The 10268-nt window shown below is 43.5% G+C and overlaps 1 pseudogene; it reads left to right on the top strand.

Moving 5' to 3' along the window:
* Window positions 1–7252: 7252 nt before the first annotated feature.
* Window positions 7253–7531, top strand: LOC116640064 (annotated as a pseudogene).
* The last annotated feature ends 2737 nt before the right edge of the window (window positions 7532–10268 follow it).

Raw genomic sequence — 10268 nt, 5'->3', positions numbered from 1 at the left:
TGGTACCGGTTGAGACCTGATTTATGACCTAGGATGTGATCTATTCTGGAGAATGTTCCATGGGCACTAGAGAAGAATGTGTATTCCGTTGCTTTGGGATGGAATGTTCTGAATATGTCTGTGAAGTCCATTTGGTCCAGTGTGTCATTTAAAGTCTTTATTTCCTTGTTGATCTTTTGCTTAGACGATCTGTCCATTTCAGTGAGGGGGGTGTTAAAGTCCCCCACTATTATTGTATTGTTGTCAATGTGTTTCTTTGCTTTTGTTATTAATTGCCTTATATAATTGGCTGCTCCCATGTTAGGGGCATAGATATTTACAATTGTTAGATCTTCTTGTTGGATAGACCCTTTAAGTAGGATATAGTGTCCTTCCTCATCTCGTCTTTGGTTTAAAATCTAATTTGTCTGATATAAGGATTGCCACCCCAGCTTTCTTTTGGTGTCCATTAGCATGGTAAATGGTTTTCCACCCCCTCACTTTCAATCTGGGGGTGTCTTTGGGTCTAAAATGAGTCTCTTGCAGACAGCATATCGATGGGTCTTGTTTTTTTATCCAATCTGATAGCCTGTGTCTTTTGATTGGGGCATTTAGCCCATTTACATTCAGGGTAACTATTGAAAGATAGCAATTTAGTGCCATTGTATTGCCTGTAAGGTGACTGTTACTATATTGTCTGTGTTCCTTTCTGGTCTATCTTGCTTTTAGGCTCTCTCTTTGCTTAGAGGACCCCTTTCAAGATTTCTTGTAGGGCTGGTTTCGTGTTTGCATATTCCTTTAGTTTTTGTTTGTCCTGGAAGCTTTTTATCTCTCCTTCTATTTTCAATGACAGCCTAGCTGGATATAGTATTCTTGGCTGCATATTTTTCTCATTTAGTGCTCTGAATATATCCTGCCAGTCCTTTCTGGCCTGCCAGGTCTCTGTGGATAGGTCTGTTGCCAATCTAATGTTTCTACCATTGTAGGTTACATATCTCTTCTCCCGAGCTGCTTTCAGGATTTTCTCTTTGTCTCTGAGACTCGTAAGTTTTACTATTAGATGTCAGGGTGTTGACTTATTTTTATTGATTTTGAGAGGGGTTCTCTGTGCCTCCTGGATTTTGATGCCTGTTTCCTTCCCCAAATTAGGGAAGTTCTCTGCTATAATTTGCTCCAATATACCTTCTGCCCCTCTCTCTCTTTCTTCTTCTTCTGGGATCCCAATTATTCTAATGTTGTTTCGTCTTACGGTATCGCTTATCTCTCGAATTCTGCCCTCGTGATCCAGTAGTTGTTTATCTCTCCTTTTCTCAGCTTCTTTATTTTCCATCATTTGGTCTTCTATCTCACTGATTCTCTCTTCTGCCTCATTTATCCTAGCAGTTAGCGCCCCCATATTTGATTGCACCTCATTAATAGCCTTTTTGATTTCGACTTGGTTAGATTTTAGTTCTTTTACTTCTCCAGAAAGGGTTTCTCTAATAACTTCCATGCCTTTTTCAAGCCCAGCTAGTATCTTTAAAGTGATGATTCTGAACTCTAGATCCGACATTGTACTAATGTCCGTATTGGTAGGTCCCTGGCAGTCGGTACTACCTCTTGTTCTTTTTGTTGAGGTGATTTTTTCCGTCTTGTCATTTTGTCCAGAGGAGAATAGATTAATGAGAGAACAAATGCTAACAGGGTAACAATGTCCCCAGAAAATATACTCTAAACAAATCAGAAAAGACCTGATGCAGTGGGAAAAGAAAGGGAAAGAGAGAAGAAAGAAAAAGAAAAAAAAAAAAGAAAAAGAAAAAGATAAAGATAAAAACAAACAAAAACAGAACAAAACAACAACAAAAAAACAGAATATGATCAAATATGATCAGGCTGGTATATAGATCAGTGCCACACACTAGATTTTGGGTGTATTTTGGTCTGTTAGAAGAAAGTGCCTCCCAAAATTTTAAAGAAAGAAAAACTTATATATGTACAAAAATAAGGGTTGATATGATGAAGGGATGGAATATGACTGTAAAGACGGAAATTATAAAAAATTTTATAAAAGGAATTGATAAGAAGTTGTTTGAAAAAAGAAAGAAGAGGATTTAAAAAAAAAGAAAAAAAAGGGAGAGAATGTGATCAGGCAGGGGAGTAGAAAAAAACCATACACTAGAGATTTAGGGTATATTTTGATCTGTTAGAAGAGACTATCTCAAAATTTTAAAGAGAGAACAACTTATATATATATATGCCAAAAATATGGGTAACTACTATGAAGGGATAGAATATGACCTTAAAAGTGAAAAATAAAAATGTTTTTTAAAAAGGGATTGATAAGATGTTGGTTGAAAAAGGGAAAAAGAAAAATTCAAAAAAAAAAAAAGACAGTTAAAAAAAAATTAACTTTGAAGGACTACAGAATCATGGTAAAAAAGCCATGGATTCTATGTGCAGTATTCCCCTCGCGCTGGAGTTCTGCTGTTCTCATTGATTGGTAGACTTGGTCTTGGCTGGCTGTTCTCGTTGATCTTCTGGGGGAGGGGCCTGTTGCCGTGGTTCCCAAATGTCTTTGCCCGGAGGCGGAATTGCCCCGCCCTTGCCGGTCCGGGCTAAGTAATCTGCTCGGGTTTGCTCTCGGGAGCTTTTGTTCCCTGCAAGCTTTCCGTACAGCTTTGGAGGCCGAGAGTGAAAATGGCGGCCTCCCAGTCTCCGCCCCGGAGGAGCTGAGAACTCGGGGCCCCGCTCCTCAGTGCGCCCCCAGAGAAAAGCAGTCAGTCACTCCCGTCTCCCCGGTCTCCGGCCACACTCCGCGCTCACCCGGCCTGTGACCCAGCGTTTCTATCTCTGGCACCCGACCCCGTGTGGAGTCTCCAAACCCAGCAGATCCCTGCGGTGCACTCCCGTGCCGCTCCTCCTGGGGGAAGAAGGTGAGTCTCCCCGGATCTGCCGCTTGTTGGGTCCCTGCTGGAGGAGCAGTGGCCCGACTGTGCCCCGGATCAGGGTTTATGGCAACCCCGAGCTGAGAGCCCGCGCCTCGGCTCCGTCTCTGCAGCCGGCTTCCCCGCTCCGATACCTGGGAGCTCTGCCGCACTCAGGCATCCCCGGTCTTTCTGTGACCCCGAGGGTCCTGAGACCACACTGTCCCGCGGGGGTTCCACCCCCCGCTTAGCCACCGGAGTGACGTCCCTCAGCGGAGCCGACTTCTAAAAGTTCTGATTTTGTGCTCCGTGGCTCTATCACTTGCCGGAAGCGGCCGAGGGAGGCCCCTCCCCCGCCATCTATCCTCCCGAATATCGGCTCAGATTCACTTCTCCGCACGTCCTACCTTCCAGAAAGTGGTCGCTTTTCTGTTCATAGAGTTGTTGCTATTCTTTTCTTTGATCTCCTGTTGAGTTCGTAGGTGTTCAGAATGGTTTGATCCCTATCCAGCTGAATTCCTGGGACCAGACGAAATCCAGGTCTCCTACTCCTCCGCCATCTTGCTCCGCCCCCCATATGTATATATATTCTTATGTCTCTTTCTTATTATATGAAATGTAGTGCATGTATAAACAGCATTTTATACTTGTTTTTCTTTCACTTAACAATATATCCTGGAGTTATTTCACATTGGTATACCAAGATCTTCTTCATTCTTTTTACAATTGCCTGGTGCTCCACTGAGACAAAGCACGATAGTTTCTCCCGCCCCCCTCCCGCCGCCCTGTTTCCTGTTGTTGGACATTTAGGTTGCTTCCGTTCTATTTATTTGTATAGGTCTCTCCATGTGTTTCTGGCTGCTTGCCTGCTTTGCATGTTAATACTGTGCTGAAATCTCTGCACGTTGCTCTAGGGATGTCTAGTTTCTAGCTTCTTTTTGCACCAATACTTCCCATAGACTGTATTCATTACATTTAACTTTGTTTTTCCCCTGGCGTCACCCATTACCATAAGCCAGAATTTCTCTCGGAGATATGTATGCAGCGGGACATATACACATTCCATCTCACTTAGGGCTGGTGGGTTGCTTTCTGAAGCATCTATAATCCTTGACCTTTCCACCAACATGCCATAGAGTTTTTACTTTATGAAATTTACCCATTTTACCGATAAGGCAATGAGGCTTTGATGGGATCACAAAGTTTTCCAGTAAGAGTCAGGATTTGAACCCTGGGCCTTTAAGTCCATATTAATCATTGTTGATTAATGCGATATACATTTCTATACAAATGAATTAATTCAGCCAACATTTCCAGAGTGCTTACTGTATGGCAAGAAATGTGCTGGGCACTGGAGATACATAGAGGAGGTTATAGTCTTTCTAGAGAGGGGGGATGAGTAAATAGGCAAAACGGTCAGGATTTATAGTTTCATCTGTAGATGTGCACGTGTCACGTGGATGGTCTGTGTGAACTGGACAAGCCAGCCTTTCTTCCTACTCTTGCCCTAGTCAGGGCAGGATGCAGGAGGCTGGTGATTCTGTTCTTTTGCTTTCTCCAGGTCCACCTGCTAGCCGCATGATCATCTTATGAGGCTCTATGGGAGTGTTTCCATTTCTTTTTTTTTTTTTTTTTAATATTTTATTATTTATTTGACAGAGAGAGACACAGTGAGAGAGGGAACACAAGCAGGGGGAGTGGGAGAGGGAGAAGCGGGCTTCCCGCGGAGCAGGGAGCCCGATGCGGGGCTCGATCCCAGGACCCCGGGATCATGACCTGAGCCGAAGGCAGACGCTTAACAACTGAGCCACCCAGGTGCCCCGAGTGTTTCCATTTCTTGAGGGGTTGGCCAACTGGTTGACCATAGTAAGAAGTTTTTTGGGAAGTTCAATCCACATAGAATTAGAAAAAAGAAATATATTGTATGTGCACATCTTCCTCTGACAGTGTCCTCAGAACTATGAATTTAGGAAAATTGAATTTTTCCTTTTGAGTTTTTGTCCAAGTTGGCTCACATAATTTCCCACCTTCATTAGAAGCAACAAAATCAGACTGAAGCAGGGTCTCACACTCTTTAGTGCCTGGGCCTTCTTTTTTCCTGAATCCTTTCCTTTCCATATTTTGAAAGATACTGTCTTCTGGGCTATTTGCTAAATAGTAACCAATTTTCTTTCTTGCTATCTATGATTCAGATGTAGAAATACTTCTGATTATATAATGAAATCACATTTTAGGAATTCTTATGATGACTCGGATAGCCAAAAGGGGCTTCTAACCAGCATCTGGTAAGCTGCTGGTGTGCCCAGACTCCAGGATGGGACTCACAGACTTTAATGATATCTAGCACATTTTCTGGCTCCATATTCCTGGTTCTATCTATCTATCTATCTATCTGGGCTTATGTCTCAGGAATTCCTTAGATGTCACCTATGATGATTATCAAATAAATTAAGCACTCAGTTGATGGAATCTCAGACAAAATCTAAGGATGGCATCATGGTTAAAACTTTGGGCTGTGAAGTGAGACATACCCTTTTCCCTTGTTGGCTGTGTGACCTTGGCCAGGTTACTTGACTTCTCTATACCTCTGTTTACCCATCTGTGATTTATGTCTAATATTTGTTCTTCTTATGGGGCTGTCATGAGGATTATAAAAGATAATAAGTGAAAAGTGCCCGGTAACACCCAATACATGCTAGTTTGTGATGATGATGATGATGGTGGTGACAATGACAATCCTTTATTTTTTTATTTTTTATTTTGTCAACAGAAGCATAGTGTATTCATTTGTTGATTATGGAAGTTATCTAAGTTATTGATTGATAACATTGGTCCAGATTAATTTAATAGATATTAGTAGATATTAATTAATGAAAAATAATTCCATTGGGGGAAAATATTACTTATTTCATTTTTATCTTCTACACATTTATCTTTTTGTGTTTGTTTCCTAATGGGTGTAGCATATTAGAATAATAGCTCTTGGTATAATATAATTTATACATAAACAAATGTATATATATATATTGGGAGTGGATGCATGCACAAAAGTTTGTTACTGATGGGGTGTGCAGGTGAAATAGTTTGGGAACCACTGGCTTTCAGGATAAAGTCAGGCCCTTTAGCATGTTCCCAATCGACCTTTCTAGTCTTATTTCCTTAGTGTTCAATCTAACACATTGCATCAAGCATTCCTTTTTTTTAAAATTAATTTATTTTTTAAAAAATATTTATTTGAGAGAGAGAGAATGAGAGAGAGAGAGCATGCACAGAGGGAGAGGGAGAAGCAGACACCCCACTGAGCAGGGAGCCTGATGTGGGGCTCAATCACAGGACTCTGGGATCATGACCTGAGCCGAAGGCAGAGGCTTAACTGACTGAGCCACCCAGGCACCCCACATCAAGCATTCCTAATATATTATTTAATTCCATATCTCTGTGCTGATACTTAAGATGTGTCTTCTTCCCTGTGGTAGTCGTTTCTTGCAATGTGTTTGTTGAGTTCCTACTTAGTTGGACAATGATGATGCTCCATGTTGCTGTTCTCATCACTATCATGTAATTTGCATGTCTAAGCTGTCCATTAAACTCTCCAAATCTCATATTGCTTGTGTCTTTGAAAATGGTGGGGTCTTTGGGTTGCACATTTCACCACCAAGGTTACTCTCAGTGGAATGAACATTCATGGCTTTGGTCTAGATCTGTGGTTTTCAACAGGGATGATTTCTGCCCCAGGGGACATTTGTCAAGGTCTGGAGACATTTTGGTTGTCGCAGTTCTAGGGCCTCTACTGATATCCAGGGGGTGGAGGCCAGGGATGTTCTAAACATCCTACAATGCATAGGAAGGTCTCTATAATAAAGAATTACCTGGCCCAAAATGTTAATTGTGCCAAAGTTAAGGAACCCTGACTTCAAGGTGACTGAGGAAGGAAGTCCCTGGCTCTGCTTTGGGGTATGGGAAGGGGTGAGACCTTTCCTTCAGTGCTCTGAGGATGGCGGACCTTTAGGGTGGCAGATAGTGTTTGGTTGGCAGCCAGAGGCCCCAGTGTCAGAGATGCTTTACAGGCTCTGTCTCGGAGGCAAGGGGCGGTAGAGAGGGGCCAGTGTTCCCTTTGCTTTCTATAACACAGACTTAAATTAAGCCTCCTTAAGACCTTCGGTTCAGGCCTTATCACCAAGGTGGACTCATATAAGCTTGAGGATAATGGATAAAGCTTCAGATACTGAGTAGATACTGTGTGGCAGGCATGGCTTTAAGCACTTGAAATCTATTATTAAATTAAATGCTTTCTTAGTTGAAACCTTCAGTAGCAGGTGACATCTTAAACTGGCTTCATCAAAATAAAGATAATTTAGTCGGCTTCCACCATGGCATACCGTGGCCAGGGCCAATAAGTGCAGAAGGTGATGGTTCGGCCCATCAACCTCATCTTCAGATACTTGCAAACTAGATCTCGAATTCAGGTGTGGCTTTATGAGCAAGTGAACATGCGAATAGAGGGCTGTATCATTGGTTTTGATGAGTACATGAACCTCGTATTAGATGATGCCGAAGAGATTCATTCTAAAACAAAGTCAAGAAAACAACTGGGTCGGATCATGCTAGAAGGAGATAATATTACCCTACTCCAGAGTGTCTCCAACTAGGAATGATCAGTAAAGTGAGAAATTCTTGAGAAGGCCATGTAGTTTGTTTTTTAGATGTCCTTCGTTGTGAGTGTAGTTCTAAAACATTTGTTCGTATTGTTTTGATTACCTTTATGTTATTACCAGAGGACAATAAATGCTGTGGGATTGCTTTTATTTAAAAAAAAAAAAAAAAAGATAATTTATTTATTTGCATTGGAAAAGTTTTGTGCTTCAGGTATGGCTAGATCCAGGAGTTCAGAAAATGTCATCAATCCTAGTCTTATTTTCTCCATCTCTTGGATCTGCTTCTCAATCAGGCTTCCTGTTGTGACAAATTTTCTTCCAGAAGCTCCAGTTTTATAATCTACCCACTTCACAATTAGAAGACATTCCCTCTTCTTAAGAGTTTCAATAAAAGCCTCAGAATGAGAATACATTCATGTGTCTGTTTCTGAGCAACTCACCTTGGCTATGAGCATAATTTCATGCTCAAATTGTTCAGGTCTCTGTCAAATGCCCAACTTGGGCCTGAGGGTGATATCAGCTTTAGACCATGACCTGAGAGTGGGGGCAGATTGTTTTTCAAGGAAAATCAGGAACCTCTTACTAGAAGGGGAGCACGGATGCTGGGTGGGCAGAAGAACAGATGCCTCACCCATTTCACAGATGAAGAAACTGAGACTTAGACCAAGAGGTTAAATCACTTGCCTAAGTCACAGCTGGTAAGGGAAGCCACCAAACTTCTGACCCAGATCTTGAACCCCAACGCCCCGCCCCCTGCTATGTACAATTGAGGCATGCTGCCCCACATTGTCTCCTCATCACACTCTCTGGCTACTCCTGGCTTGGAGCTCGTCTTACTTTTAGGATGTCTATATCTTTGTACTAATCGTATTCTACTCCCTCTACCTTTATCAATAGGGCTTCTTGGTTTATGGACCACCTTGTCATTCACTATCTTGTTTGCTGTTCTCACAATAATTTAGGGAGGTAAGCAGAGCTAAGATTATTAACTCAGCTGTTACTGTTGTGCCAACCACTGCTCGGGGGACCTAAGCAGAGGCCCGTGGATGATGATGGCATGCAGTGGCTGCCTCAGAATGGCATCACACCCTTGAACAGTAATTGTCTCCTATACTATTTGTTCCTCAGAAAGCAGAACGAGGTGAGCTAGCTGTGGATCAGATGGCAGACTCGTGTGTCCTGATACTAACCCTGCAACAGACAAATTTATCCACTAGCCACAGGCAGCTCTGGACCACGTCCCCTGGTGAGGTCAGACCCTGCCATGACCATGACGTAGGAGAACAGAATGGATATTGCGTGTGAGCAACATGGTCCTATGGGGAAGGGAAGGGAAGGAGAAGGGAGAGGGGAGAGGAGGGAAGAGAAAGGAAAGGGGCTTCCTTTCAACCTCTCCAAGCATGTTAAGTCACCCCTCCTTCCCTGGAGGGAGGGGAGATAGGGGTCCAGAGAAGCTGGGAGAGTTACCCCAGGGGAGCTCCTGCACTGAATGGAGAGAAACATCAGGATTGTGTGTTGATGCAGAGCCCTGGGCTCTGGGAGTCATGTAAGGTTCTAGGGAGGCTGTCTTGCACTGGCCGTCCAATTATTCACATACCACAGATGTCTGAGGGGAAGAGCAGGGGAAACGAGGAGGGACAGGCATTTGGGGGGTGCGAGGAGGAGGGAGGAGGCAGAACCCACAGAGGCACTGTCACTGCTAAAATCCTACCCTTTCACCAGGCATGAGGTAGTGGTTAGCTGCACAGGCTTTGGAGTCCAGCAAATGTGGATTTAAATTCCAGCTCTGCCATTTACTGGGGGAGATAAAACACATCCTGTGACCTCTTATGTCATATGGTTTTCATCTCTAACATGGTGGTCATTACATCAACGTTGGGTGGTTAACATGAGGATTTAAAGAGATAGTGTCTGTAAAAGGCCTGGAACACAATATTGCTCAATAAAGCTATGAGCAAAATCCAATTTCTTGGTCATGGTCTACAAACCCCACGTCATCTGGCCCTGTGTATGTCCCCTACCCTGTCTTCTACCCTCTCCTAGCAATTTATTGCACACTGTGCAAGCATACTGGTCTTCTTTCGGCTCCTCAAACATGCCAAGCCCCTTCCTACCTCAGGGCCTTTGCACATGCTGTTCCCTCTGCGCTGAGAACTCTCTTCCTGGGTTTTTGGCCTCACGGCCCCTTCTTACCACTAGGCTCTAACCTCCAAGGATATGTCTCTCATCTTCTCGTTGAGGTTTCTCCTCGCCCAAGCTCCTCTCTAGCACATCACCTTGTTTTACCTCTTCTCAAACATTTATCATTGTCTGGAATTTTCTGAAAACTTTTTTTTTTGTCTCTCTTCCATGGGCATGGGAGTTCCACGAGGGCAGAAAGCTCCTCCGTCTTGCTCATGCAGTAGTGCTGAGCACAGTGTTGAGGTAGTGGTTCTCCTCCAGGGGAGGATGAGGATGGTGAAGGTGGCAGGGACATTGGTGGTGACGAGGAGGACTCATTAATCTCCTCCTTCCTTCCCAGGCTCAGATTTTGTTTTTTACCTTTTCTGACCTACCTCAGCTTCAGAGCCCCTCCCTGGGTGTTGCAGGCATCTTGAGGAGAACAGGCAGCACGGGTTGCGAAGAACACAACCCACAGGGCGAGCTTTTTAGAAGGAGGCAGCTCAGCCTTTGGGAGGAAGGCAGGGCCCCGGAGACAATGATGTGAAGCAGTGGCGTTTTCTTGGCCCAA

This window comes from Phoca vitulina, unplaced genomic scaffold (assembly GCF_004348235.1).
Source record: "Phoca vitulina isolate PV1807 unplaced genomic scaffold, GSC_HSeal_1.0 scaffold19, whole genome shotgun sequence".
Classification (NCBI taxonomy): Eukaryota; Metazoa; Chordata; class Mammalia; order Carnivora; family Phocidae; genus Phoca; species Phoca vitulina.
Note: the sequence above shows the minus strand (reverse complement) of the source record. Positions and strands in the feature narration are given on the sequence as shown.